Below are 10,996 nucleotides of genomic sequence, written 5' to 3'. Positions count from 1 at the left end.
TTGTTGTTATTATTATTATTATTATTATTATTATTTGTTAATAACTAAATGTTCAGTTGACTGAGTTTCATGTTTAATGAATAAGGTAATAATAATAATAATAATAATAATAATAATAATAATAATAATAATAATAATAATAATAATAATAATGGTAAACTTTATTCATTAAACATGAAACAGTCAACTGAACATTCAAGAATGCATCACAAATACAATTGACTGGTGCTAATGGTTGATATGCGTTGCTGCCAGCATCCTAGGTATCAACCAAGTATCTTCTTAAGATGTACGATGTTCCGAGTAGCGCAGTTTTTTGCAGCTCCACTGGTGTTATTGCAGGAAGCTGCAATTTCTTGATGTGTTTTATAAAATTCTTGGACATGGTACCAAGTGCCCCGATCCATTTTCCTTGCACTTGGGGAAAATCTGCTGATAGCAATAGGATTTAGACTTATCTTATATACCACTGCATAGTTCTTTACAGCCCTTTATATCCCATATTGCTCCAACAATTTTCCCCAAGTGCAAGGAAAATGGATCGGGGCACTTGGTACCATGTCCAAGAATTTTACTAACCTTGGAAGGATGGAAGGCTGAATTAAGTTTGAGTTGATCAGAATCAAACTCCTGCAATAGGCAAAGTTAGCCTGCAATACTGCATTCTAATCACTGCACCGCCATGGCTCTTGATACTGAAAATGAAGTGTTTATTCTTCTTCTACAACATAAAAAGTTAAATCATAAAGAAAAAAAACTATGTCTAATATTTGGAAGGTATGGCTTAAATATTCCTCAAACTGAAGACCATGCAAGGTAAAATTGCCTTCCTTTTTCCATAAAAGATATTTCTATGGTGCAAAGTCAGTCAAAGTCAACAAAATAAGCTGTACATTTTTGACACCACTCAAAATAGCGCCAGATGGGTGGTTTTTTAAAAAAAAAATCAAATTGCACATTTCCAATCTCAAGTGTCTTCCTTAGAACAAAAATGTCTTTTTCTCAGTGCAATGTCAGCTGAAATAATTTCTTTTTATATTCAGCTTCTGCTTACACTCTGAACCAGGAATCTTTTCCCCACTGTGAGGGTCTTCCTCCTGAAAAGAGACTCAATCATGGTAAGATTCAAGACAATGTAGACCAAAATCATTAGGTGAAAAAGAGGTAGGCTACAGTAATGGGTATAAATGTATACATTTCAAACAATTTATATGACACCTTACGTATTTCAGATAAGGCCTCTGGAGATATGAATGCATATGCCTTACGCATTGAATCAATATCATGCAATGATGCAGTTGTAGCAAATATCTTGTAGGAAACCAAGAAACTGATAATACTTTTGTAATTAGCCTTAAAATAATCCCTTACATGAAAATTCATACCAATTCTATAGCTTCAGATCTTAAAGTATGGGAAAGCATGTGTGAAACTTAATGGAAACAGCACACAAATATATAAACAGTTACTCACGTTCTATCAAGCCTGTAATTAAATACAAAACATTAATAAATAAAAGCAAATAACTTGAAATTTGAAAATGAAACGAATTATTTCTAACATACATATAAAGTAGCACTTTAAAGCCAATATTCTAACAAAATAATTATAGTAATGATGCACAACTAGACTATAGATGCACTAATATTAAAGAATCATATTTACAACTCCAGTTTTAAAGGAAAATAAAACAAAGCAAACTTATTTTATTTCTTTATGTCTTCAAAGTTTCATTGCTATTATACATAGAGCCATATCCGGTTTATGTTAAAATATTTGTATCTAACATTTGAAAGCTCCTCTATTTTTTTCCTGCTTGCCAGAATTCTCCCATCTGGTTATTACATTTTGAAAGAGCAACTACTTGCTACTACTTTTGACTTTCTACTGAAAGATTCCATGGTCCAGCTAATAAACCAGAGACAATTTCTGTTTCCTTATGTGATCTGACTACAATTATGAGTTAGCAAGTGTATTTCATTTTGAGAAATAGTTTATATTTTCTTTCCACCTAAATAGATAGCATTCAATGCTGGAGTATTTGAATAAATCTTAGTCTGGAAGAGATAATGGTTTGATTTGAATTTTAACTAGAATTTGTAATTCTTATACCAAATACATAGCTGGAGCAAAAAGATCATTTGGTTTTTGGTCATTTCTGAATTTGCAATGCCGTTTGCTAATAAAAATTAATACCAATGTGCATATAAATGATTATAAATGGCTACCTTAGGAAGAATTGTAGTCAAAAATCTACATATGTGCAGATACTTTTATGCTGATTTTTTTTAAAGAATGCCTTTTGATTTGTGGACAGAACAGAATGTGCCTAGGGGGGAAACATTAAAACAAATAAAATATATTATCCCATATCTAAGAGCCATGGTAGTGCAATGGTTAGACTGCAATATTGCATGCTAATTCTGCCAACTGCCAACAGTTTGATTCTGAGCAGCTTAAGGTTGACTCAGTCTTCTATTCTTCCGAGGTCAGTAAAATGTGACCTAGATTGTTGGAGGCAATAGGCTGACTCTGTAAATCACTTAGAGAGTGTTGTAAAACACTGTGAAGTTCTATATAAGTCTAAGTAAAAATGACAGGAAGAAATGTACTTTCAGACTTGCAAGGTAATCTAGATAAGAAGCACACACAGATGAACTAATTCTACTTTATTGTAAGGTTACATTAACAGAGACTTGTTAACGTAACATATTTCTGCTCTGGTCTAAGTTGCCTCTTATCCACCTGTTCCTCTGGCTGTGGCTCTTCCCCTTCTATCCCAAGGTTATTCCCACATACCATTACAGTAAGAATTATATATGAGCAGGGGTGGGTTCCTGCCACTTCTAACCTCTTCTATAGAAGAGGTTCCACAAATCCTCAGTTCCATTTATAACCGGTTCCAGCTCCCTCCCCCTGCCCATCCGCACATCATCAAGATGGAGAGCGAGAGGAGGAATTCTGGGAGTTGAAGTCCACAAGTTTTAAAGCTGTCAAGTTTGAACACCCCTGGGTTTTTTTTCTAAAGGGTTAGGGGTGCAAGGGTCTTGTAACGTGACAACTTTAAGACTTGCGTGCTTCAAATGCCAGAGTTACTGAGCCAACATTTTGGTTGCAAAGCAAGAGCGTTGTTAAGTGAATTTCACCACATTTTACAAGTTGGCCACACCCACCCAGTCACATGGCTGGCAAGCCACTCCCACCTGGTGACATAGCCGGCAAGCCACTCCCACAAAGCAGGCCACACCTACAGAAGAGGTTCTAAAAATTTTTGAAACCCACCACTGTATACGAGGGAACATTTCTCAAATGAAGTGGCTACACATTGGCTTTTAAATCAGAAATTTGAATTTCAGTATCTGAATACAAGCTGATTGCTGTATGAAACAATCAACTTGAGAATGATTTGGAACAATAGATCATATGGAAGTGGCTCATGAAATCGGATTCTCATAAATTCCATGAACATACTGTATATTCCTAATCAATTATCTACTATAAGAAGTCCAGAGATTAACAAAACTATCAGAAATACAGTTTAGAAATCGTTTTGCTTGTACACATTTAAAATGATTATAGAGGACTTCCGGTTCCGGCGGCTGACGGCGGCGGGCAAGCCTTGCTTGCCCTGCGCTTCACCGGTGGGCTCCCCACTCCTTGGGGGGCATAGGACGCCCCGTAGAGGCTCCTGCCGGAGGGGCAGCACCGCGGGGGATCCCCTGGATCGGCGGCGGCCGGTGCGGGCCTCCCCGCCTCGCTCCAGGCACTGGGGAGCATGATGGGGAGACGCTCCGGCGTCTTCGCTGTGAGGCTGTGCGGAGAATAAGCGAGCAGAAGGATGCGGCTGCGGTGCGGTGAGGTGTAAACTCCCTTCCATTCCTTTTACTAAATTGGAGAAACTGTCAGCAGTTTAAATTTCTTCCTTTCGGCTTCATTTGGAGAGGCGCGGCTGGAGGGAGGGGGATTCCCCCCCCTCGGACAGGCGGCTTGGAACAATTCTGCTCTCAGCCCCAGGGGAAGGAGGAGGGGGAGAGCCAACCAATGATGTCACACCCTTACTAAAAGTGAATTTTCGGACTTAACCCCATAACATATTGATGATCTGGAAACTTTGGGAACTTTGAACTTTGAAAACTTTGTTATGCCTCTAAACCCAAAGCTGCCAGGGCAAGATGGCACACTTACGTTGTCTTTATGAACTGTGAAACCTGACTCCACCTTTAAAACTTCAGGCTTCCGGTCTTTGTCTCCGTGCTACTCAGACAAACCTCTTGTTGATTGCTACCTTCTGAACTCCCTGGAGTGAAAAACTTTGCTCTACTGCCAGGGTGATTAGAAAAACTCTCTTCTGCTTGGACCCTCTGTCCTCTGGACTCTTCTGGCTGTTCTGCCTCTCTGACTGATCACTCTCTACACTGACTGATCTCTTTATTCCATAAACAATGTCTCCTAAAAGACCACCTCCTGGAAAGCCTGGCTTTGCTACCTCTGCCCCGACATCTGCAACCTCCAGTCCTAGTACACAATCAACGATAACAGCTTTGATGCAACCTAAAACTACAGAGAAGGAGTTTCAACAAATGTTCCAGCAACTTTTACAGGGACAAGAGGAAATAAAGAAACAACTAAAGGAGATGAAAGAAGAAATTAAAGAGAACCAGGCCCAAATTAATAAAAATTCACAGAGACTGGATCTTTTGGAGGGTGGGACGGCTGAGATGAGGGAGGGGATGGAAGGGGTGCAGAAGGGAAACAAAGAACTTGATACCCAACAGATGAAAATAGAGTTTGAGAGAATGTCCTTTTACCTTAGATTTCAAAATGTAATGGAGGAAGATGATGAAAATATAAGGGACATCATGACAAGTATTTTGGCTGAATATATCCAGAAAGAGAAACAACAGATGGGGTGGGAAATAGATCTGGTTTATAGAGTGAACTCAGGCTATGCTAGAACACATAACGTACCCAGGGAGGTACACATTAAATTTCTCAGAAAAAGTACAAGAGATGAAATTCTGAGTGCCCAAAGGGGGCAAGCCTTGACATACCAAGATAGGGAAATAACCATTCTGAAACAGATCCCCAAGAAAGTGAGGGGAAAAAGAAAAAGCTATTTGCAATTAGCGAATAAATTATACCAGAAGGGGGTGTGGTTCAGATGGCTGATGCCTGAAGGTATGTTAATATTCTGGGAGGAGACAAGAGTTAGAATTAATACACCCATAGAGGCGCAGGCCTTTATGGACAAAAACAAAGCACTCCTAGAAAAACCAGATGATTCTACAACAGACATGCAGGACACGGGAGGAGCCGGACCTCTGGCGGCGGCGGGAGATGGGGCAATACCGAGAAAGCTCAGATCACAAAAATGACCAAGAAAACTCACCTGACATAAACTGATCGAAATCATTAACTGAATCCATATGCTGACTATATGTTACTACTTAGTGATGAATTTTGTGTAAATGTATACTATGAGTATGGAGGGAGGGGGTACCTACCGCACATTGCAACTGCCAAAATCTGTAACCTTTCTTTTCCCTTTTTCCCTGTAAAATGTTAAAAAAACCAATAAAACTTTGTTTAAAAAAATGATTATAGAGTGTAACTCTAACTTGTAAAGCCAACAGCCTCCTCACTATCAAGAGTGCTAATAACAAAATAAACATGAAATAGAAATAACTAGATACTCTGTGTGCTATTTTAATTACCTAATGGAACAGGAAGACACAATAAATATCTCCAAACGGGACACTTGATTCTTATTTTTTTGTCCCTGGGTCTATTTTTCTTCCCTATATAGGATTGCTGCATAGGTTTCTAGGCATATAATGGACCCAGGGGAACAGAGAAGTACAAGTTCTTGTGTTTGCTGCACATATTACTTGCTCACTTTTCAGAGAAGGCCTAATAGTCTAATTATGTCTGAAGTTCAGAATCACCCTACCAAGTAAAATAACAGAACTGGGAGCCTAGGGGATTATTCACCAGTGGTTACCGACACAGTGAACAATTCTCTGCAACCGAATATGTTAAATGTCAGCCACTTTATTTGTACATCAGTCAGAGTCCCAAGTAGAGTTTTCAGCATGTTTCCTCAAAATAAATAAACTCTAAGCACCTTTGTAAGTGTGTCCTACTTAAAGGCCCAATGAATTCAAAGGCTTTCTATGTTGTTTAACACTAATGATCAAGCTTTGCAACCTTATCTCTCCATCAAGCTCCTCACCCTCATCACCGGTATTGTAGCTACTGATACAACATTCTTGGGGAAGAGAGCACCTGACACATTCACCCAAATTCATCCCAGGTGATCATCTGTCCCTGCAGTCATATTCATGACATAGTAGTGGATGAACAGTTATGATTTAGACAGCATTATTATTAAGAAGTAACTCTCTTCCGTGCAAATGGTTGTTAACATTATTGCTCATCATTCAAATTCTCATCTTCTAAAGCAGATGAAGAATTGCATGAAAAATGTAGCATTTACCTCCTTAGGAAAAAAATGTATAAAAGATGAAAATCATATTTTAAAAATTCAGCAAAGTGATTATTAATGTAAGGATCTTAAACCATAATTATCATCTTTCTAGAATTTATTCATTTTGAAGGACACTCTTAAATTGGGAGCTCTTCTGAACATCTCCTTCACTAGCTTTTACCAGCAACTGTGACCCTCATAAAATATAATCATAGGGGACGAGTATGACTGTTCATGCCAATGAAAGGGTAAAATCTAAGAATTAAATACAAGTGTGATTGAACTATTTATTTTATTATTACTGTTGTATTATTACTAAATGCTGTTCTTTTTAGCACATTTATTTTTCTTACTGATTTATTATTCCCAGGTTGTAGAATATTTGATTGATTATGTGCTATCAAGATAATTTTTCCTCCTTAACTTGGTTTTTAAGGTCTTCCATGGTGTGGTGACATGCCATGTCATCAGTACCGTAACCCAGTCCATCCACCTTGCTGCTAGTCATCCTTATTCAGAGAACTAGGTCTTTGCATAATGGATGCTAGAGAAGACTGTTATGACAGTTCTGAAATATAGTTTGTGTTGTTTCATAAAGATTATAGATTAGGAGTCATCATGATGGAATGGTTTATGCTACGGTAGCATCACAGAAGTCTCTTCAGTGTCATTGTCCTGGTTGGGGAAGGGTTGGGTGATACTAATATAACAGTTTACAGTGGTGTTTAGCATTGCCCACTTAATCCCCTCTAGCCTAAGGGACAGTGCCCTTTCATATCAGAAATTGTGAAAAAAATGGAAGATGCACAATGATGGAAATATTTATAATTCGAAGGATGTATCTTCTTCAATTACTATCAGATATCTATGGAAATTCTCAGTCATCCATGTCATGGTTGTCCCAAAGGTGCTTTTTTCAAGAGGCAACTGGTTTTTCTGGTTTTTCTTTGAAGATGTTTCCCTTCACTTCTTCAGCTCTGAAGAAGCTTCTTGAATGAGAAATGAAATGTCTTCAAAGAAAAACCAGAAAGTCCAGTTGCTTTTTGAAAAAGCACCTTTGGGACTACTGGTAGGATAAGTAGCTGGTAGGTAAGTAGCCCAGGTTCAACTCCCAGAAAGGTATGGCTAACTGACGAGAGCTAAATAGCTTGAAATAGATCTATACTAGTCTCCCTTTATTTCTTTGCCAATGAATATAAATTTAACACCAAAATAGTTTGTCATGCCTGAGAAGGCTCCTGGATTGGGACTGAAAGGCGAAAGTGGAAGCAGTATGCTCCTTCCCATATTTGGATAGACCAGGTTGCCCTGATAAAAAAACACTTATTGGTAAAAATAGTTCTCAACAGCACCATCAATGGTTGTTTTTTTAAAAAATGAACATATTGTGGCAGAGAAGCAGAAAAATTGAAGTGTTACTCATAAAGAAAATAAAAGGTGTTAGGTCAATAATTGGCATGGAAAGAAGGGAGAGGTAATGCTTGAAAGAGAACAATTAACTAAAAATATCATTTCTTCTATTGATGCCCAAAAATTCATAAAGTTTAGTTGCACAGATCATCATAGTTCTTTCCGGAGAGAAGTTCACTTCAGTCAGAGTTTAAATGGTTAAATATCTGTCATCATCAAAACTCCTAAACAAAGGAGACATTTTGGTCAAATTCGTTTTTTATGGGCTAACACACAAATATCAATCATTTTCTTATTATCAGTGTCTCTGATGTGGAACTGGCTTGGATGGATTTCAAACATCTTCTGTTGAAGTAACAAATATGGTTCAATGGTTGCTCAGATTTAAAACAAGAGCTCAGGTGACACTCAAGAAAACCACTTCCATCTATTTGAGGCATTAATGAATTGTAACTTTTCTCTTAAGGAAGCCATATCTTTACACTTGTAAGTATGCATAAAAATGCTTATTCCCTTACAAAATATATTATTTTGATCATTATTGCAAATACAATATTGTTTACATAGCTAGAGACAGTAAGAAAAATATCAAGAAGCTCAATTTTTACACATTTGTTTCAGAAATAAAACGGGATTTGTTGGTGGGAGGGAACAGAAGGGAACTGTAAGTGATTTTTGAGGGAATTTAATTTGGAGCTCTATTTCCACACATCATATTTCCTTTCTTCCTTGTCTCCTTTTCTTTTCCTTTCCTGCTACTACTTCCTTTACTGTCAATCAGGGGTGGGTTCCTGCCAGTTCTAACCTCTTCTATAGAAGAGGTTCCACAAATCTACCGCGCCATTTAGAACCGGTTCCAGCTCCCTCCCCCTGCCCGTCCGCACCACGCTTGCCCCACCTGCCACTCACTGATTGGCTGGCTCACCAATCACCCCACCCACCTCTAAGAGTCCTATCTAAACCTTAAAGTCTTAAAGCTGTTTGAACATCCCTGGGGTTTTTTTTTCTAAAGGGTTAGGGGTGCAAGGATCTTGTAACTTGACAGCTTTAAGACTTGCACACTTCAATGCCAGAGTTCCTGAGCCAACATGACTGGAATAGGAATTCTGGGAGTTGAAATCCACAAGTCTTAAAGCTGTCAAGTTTGAACACCCCTGGGTTTTTTTCCCTAAAGGGTTAGGGGTGCAAAGGTCTTGTAACTTGACAGCTTTAAGACAGCTTTAAGACTTGACATCTTTAAGACTTCAAATGCCAGAGTTTCTGAGCCAACATTTTGGTTGCTAAGCAAGAGCGTTATTAAGTGAGTTTCACCACATTTTACAAGTTGGCCATGCCCACCCAGTCACATGACTGCCAAGCCACCCCATTCAGTCACATGGCTGGCAAGCCACTCCCACCCAGTCACATGGCCAACAAGCCACTCCCACAAAGCAGACCACACCTACAGAAGAGGTTCTAAAAAATTTTGAAACCCACCACTGCCGTCAATGGTCACCCATTGTTAAGATCTAAAATATAGAATATTATTACAGAAGAAAAAGATGATTATTAATGCTCCAGAAAAACTGCCATATATACCCTATACACAAGTCATCAACTTACAACCACAATTGAGCACAAAACTTCAGTTGCTAAGCAACACCATTGTTAAGTGAGTTTGCCCCATTTTATTACCTTTCTTGCCACAACTGTTAAGTGAATTGTTGCAATTTTTATGTTAGTAACATGGTTGTTATGTGACTCGGGCTTCCCCATTGACTCTGCTTGTCAGAAGCTCAAAAAGGTGATTATGTGAGCTCAGGATACGGCAACCATCATAAATATGAGTGAGTTGTCAAATGTCTGAATTTTGATCACTTGCTGCAGTGGTCATAAGTTTGAAAAATGTCATAAATAACTTTTTTCACTGCTATTGTAACTTCAAATGGCCAATAAATAAACAAACTGTTATAAGTCAAGGACTATGTGTATTCCTCAGGAAAATTAGAGGTTTCTGAAACAGTTGACTCGGTGACTCAAATGGAGATCCTTGGATACCAGAGCAATTGTGTTTATGGTCACCAGGTTATCCAAAGCACAATGGCATCTTGTACTGCCTCACAGTTGCCACAAAGCCAGAGAGGGGGAAATAGATAGCCAGGCTCCAATCCAAACGAAATGCTTTCTGTGGAAACCAAAGTCATTGGTCATTGAAACAGGTGGCCGTTGAAAGTGGAGAAGACCTGACCTGTTCTGACCTAGGCTTCCCCAGACTATGAAGCAGACTCCTTGTCCCTTTTTATTAAGTTATTGTGAATTCCTCTCATTCACACCAGTGATGGGATTCACATTATTGTTACTACTGGTTCTGTGGGCGTGGCTTGATGAGCATGGCTTGGTGGGCGTGGCAGGGGAAGGTTACTACAAAATCCTCATTTCCTCCAGATCAGCTGGGACTCAAGAGGCAGAGAATAGATGGGGGCAAGGCCAGTCAGAGGTGGTATTTACCGGTTCTCTGAACTACTCAAAATTTCTGCCACTGGTTCTCCAGAAGGGGTCAGAACCTGCTGAATACCATCTGTGATTCACATCCAGCAAAGTCTTTCAAGAGTGAATTTACAGTCACAGACCTTATCTGGCTTAGAGAGCTGCCAAGCCAATATCTTCAAAACACAATGATGTACTTGGCAAGGTGTCTTTGAGAGTTACAAACCAATTAAATAAACCAATTGTCTCCTGAAAACTCAACTCTCATTTCACTCCTCTTTATTCCCTATGGGAGGGGCCATTCACCATCCACCTGTGCCTTTACTCTCGAGTCGGCCCTTGTTCCTTAGCTGTTCCCTTCTCCTGGCAGCTCTGCACATGCACACATGAGGAACAGCCTCCAGCTGTTCTTCTGCCCCACTGATATCCGACTCCGAAGGCAGCTGATAACTGTCAGACGGCCCTGGCCCCATCTCTGCCTCCAATGCAGAGCACTCATCAGAGCCTTCCCCAGATTCCAGGACTGGCCCATGTTCCTCCCCAACCTCCTCATTGTCTGAATCTGCCACCAGCTGTCAGCAGGCCACAACAATGCCTTCCATCTTCATTGGACAATGTGACTGGTGATACCTG

The sequence above is a fragment of the Natrix helvetica genome, assembly GCF_964273705.1.
Source record: "Natrix helvetica genome assembly, chromosome: 5".
NCBI classification, from domain to species: domain Eukaryota; kingdom Metazoa; phylum Chordata; class Lepidosauria; order Squamata; family Natricidae; genus Natrix; species Natrix helvetica.
Note: the sequence above shows the minus strand (reverse complement) of the source record.